The following is a 3,570-nucleotide window of genomic DNA, read 5'->3' as shown; positions in this document are numbered from 1 at the left end:
TCTGCATGAAAGTTGATCTTATTGACTCTTTGGTAGAGGAGATCAGCATGGCTGAGAGTCTCAAATCAGAGCTAGAAGACATCTTTAAAGATGTTCAGCCTGATCTGGAGGAATCAGAGGAATTGAAAGAGCCTCTGAAACTTCCTCAGGAAGAGGAAAAACCTCCTAAATCCGAGCTCAAACCATTACCACCATCCTTGAAATATGCATTTCTGGGAGAAGGTAACACTTTTTCAGTGATCATAAGCTCTTCTTTAAATCCCCTGGAAGAGGAAGCGCTACTTCAAGTGCTAAGGACACACAAGACAGCTCTTGGGTGGTCCATAAGTGATCTTAGGGGAATCAGCCCAGCAAGATGAATGCACAAGATCCTATTGGAGGACAATGCTAAGCCAGTGGTTCAACTACAGAGGTGGCTAAATTCAGCCATGAAGGAGGTGGTGCAGAAAGAGGTCACCAAGTTACTGGAGGCTGGGATTATTTATCCTATTTCTGATAGCCCCTGGGTGAGCCCTGTCCAAGTTGTCCCCAAAAAGGGAGGCATGAAGGTGGTTCATAATGAAAAAAATTAACTGGTTCCTACAAGAACAGTTACAGGGTGGCGCATGTGTATTGACTACCGAAGGCTCAATACAGCCACCAGAAAGGATCATTTTCTTTTACCATTCATAGACCAAATGCTAGAAAGACTAGCAGGTCATGATTATTACTGCTTTTTGGATGGCTATTCAAGCTACAACCAAATTACAGTAGATCCCCAGGATCAAGAGAAAACAGCATTCACATGCCCATCTGGAGTATTTGCTTATAGAAGGATGCCATTTGGGCTGTGTAATGCACCTGCAACCTTTCAGAGATGCGTGCTCTCTATTTTCTATGATATGGTGGAAAAATTTCTGGAAGTCTTCATGGATGACTTCTCAGTATATGGAGACTCATTTAGCTCCTTTCTTGATCACCTGACTCTGGTTCTGAAAAGATGCCAAGAGACTAACCTTGTTTTAAACTGGGAAAAATGTCACTTTATGGTGACTGAAGGGATTGTCCTTGGGTACAAGATTTCGAACAAGGGAATAGAGGTGGATCAAGCTAAGGTAGAGGTAATTGAAAAATTACCACCACCTGCTAATGTTAAGGCAATCAGAAGCTTTCTGGGGCATGCAGGATTATATAGGAGGTTTATAAAGGATTTTTAAAAAATTGCAAAACCTCTGAGAAACCTGCTAGCTGCTGACACGCCATTTGTGTTTGACACAGAGTGTCTGCAGGCGTTTGAAACTCTGAAAGCTAAGCTGGTCACATCACCAGTTATTTCTGCACCAGACTGGACATTACCATTCGAACTAATGTGTGATGCCAGTGACCATGCCATTGGTGCAGTATTGGGGCAGAGGCATGACAAGCTTCTACATGTCATTTATTACGCTAGCCGTATTTTAAATGATGCCCAGAAAAAATTACACAACCACAGAAAAAGAATTGCTTGCAGTGGTTTATGCCATTGACAAGTTTAGATCATACTTAGTAGGATCAAAAGTGATTGTGTACACTGACCATGCTGCTCTTAAATATCTACTTACAAAGCAGGATTCAAAACCCAGGCTCATAAGATGGGTGTTGCTTCTGCAAGAGTTTGATATAGAAATAAGAGACAGAAAAGGGACAGAAAACCAAGTGGCTAATCATCTGTCCCGGATAGAACCAGTAGAAGGGGCGTCCTTTCCCTCTATTGAGATTTCTGAAACCTTTCCGGATGAGCATTTGTTCGCCATTCAGGAAACACCATGGTTTGTAGACATTGCAAACTATAAAGCTGCAAGGTTCATACCCAAGGAGTACAGCAGGCAATAAAAGAAAAAATTAATTACTGATGCAAAGTACTACTTGTGGGATGAACCCTATCTCTTTAAGAGATGTGCAGACGGAATAATCCGTAGGTGTGTGCCTAGAGAAGAAGCACAGAAGATCTTATGGCATTGCCATGGATCACAATATGGAGGCCATTTCGGAGGTGAGCGAACAGCCACTAAGGTCCTCCAATGTGGCTTCTACTGGCCTACCCTCTATAGAGATTCCCGAGAGTTTGTACGTAACTGTGACAGTTTCCAGAGATCTAGTAATCTGCCTCAGGGTTACGCCATGCCTCAACAAGGCATCTTGGAGATTGAGTTGTTTGATGTATGGGGTATTGATTTCATGGGGCCTTTGATGATTGAATTCTTTATTGATATAGAATTTCTCAGTTGAATGAATTCTCGTTGTAAAGTATTGTTCTACACCAACAAAGAATCCTCACATATAAAAATTTGGTTGTCACATGTAACAAACCCCAAATGAAAATTAACCGGAGTATTTAGACTCCGGGTCGTCTCACAAGGAATTGCAATGAAGTGCTCAATTATTGGCTATGAAAATGCAAGGGGGTTTCGCTTGGTGAGAGGGCAAGAAAGTAAATGACAAGAAAAGTAAAGAGAGCAATTAAAGGAAGCAATTAATAAAGAGAGAAATTCATGGCAAGGTTTGAGATCATAGGCTTTCTATCCTAGTCATGCAATGATTAATTCATCTTATTTAGTCAACTCCAATAAATAGGGAGAAAGTTAAACAAGATTAATCAATCATATCACAATAATAACAAGAATTTATCTTATTACGTCATCTCCAACATTGGAAGAAGGTATCATATTATCTTCCATGAGAGAAAGTCTAATAAGACTAGCTAATCTCAATCCAAAAGTCCTAATCAACTTACTAATTAAATTAGCAAAATATTAGCGTCAATGAAAACAATATTAGCTAACAACTCTAGATCACCAACATGAGTTGGGTTTTCATGACTCAAGATTGCCCAATTACTCTTTCCAAGCCAAGAATGCTCAAAATCTACTCTAACATGCAACCAAGCATTTTGTCAAACACTTGGTGGGTAATAAATGAAAGCATAATAAAAGTGTAAGAATAATAAATCTACCAGCTACCAATTGCAAGGAAACAAGATCAACAACTCAAATCAACAATAAAGAAACATCAAACATTAAATTGTATTAAAAGTAAATCAAATCCAACAAGAGCATCCATGAACATAAAAGGGAACAAAATAAAGGAAATGACAAGTAAGACTAGAAGAGTAGAGATGTAACAACAAGAAATTAAAAGGAGGAACTAAATTCAAACAAGAATTAAAAGTTGGATTTAAGAAAATTAAACTTAAACTACCCTAATTTCTAGAGAGAAGAGAGAGCTTCTCTCTCTAGAATTCTACCTACAACATGATGAAAACTAAACTATGACTACTTGGTTCATTCCCCCCTCAATCCTTGGGTTCAATAGCATCAGAAATGAGTTGGATTGGGCACAAAATGAGCTAGAAATCGTTGGCCACAATTTCTCTTTAGTAGACCCACGTGCTCCATCAGTGCGCGCGCGTACATGCCGCGTGCGCGCCCCTATGCGTCAGGAAACATATGGCAAATTTTATATCATTTCGAAGCCCTAGATGTTAGCTTTCCAACACAACTAGAACTGCCTCATTTGGAGCTCTGTAGCTCAAGTTATGGTCGTTTTAGTGCG

The sequence above is a fragment of the Arachis hypogaea genome, chromosome 14 (genome assembly GCF_003086295.3).
Source record: "Arachis hypogaea cultivar Tifrunner chromosome 14, arahy.Tifrunner.gnm2.J5K5, whole genome shotgun sequence".
Lineage (NCBI taxonomy): Eukaryota > Viridiplantae > Streptophyta > Magnoliopsida > Fabales > Fabaceae > Arachis > Arachis hypogaea.
This window is presented reverse-complemented; position numbering follows the sequence as displayed.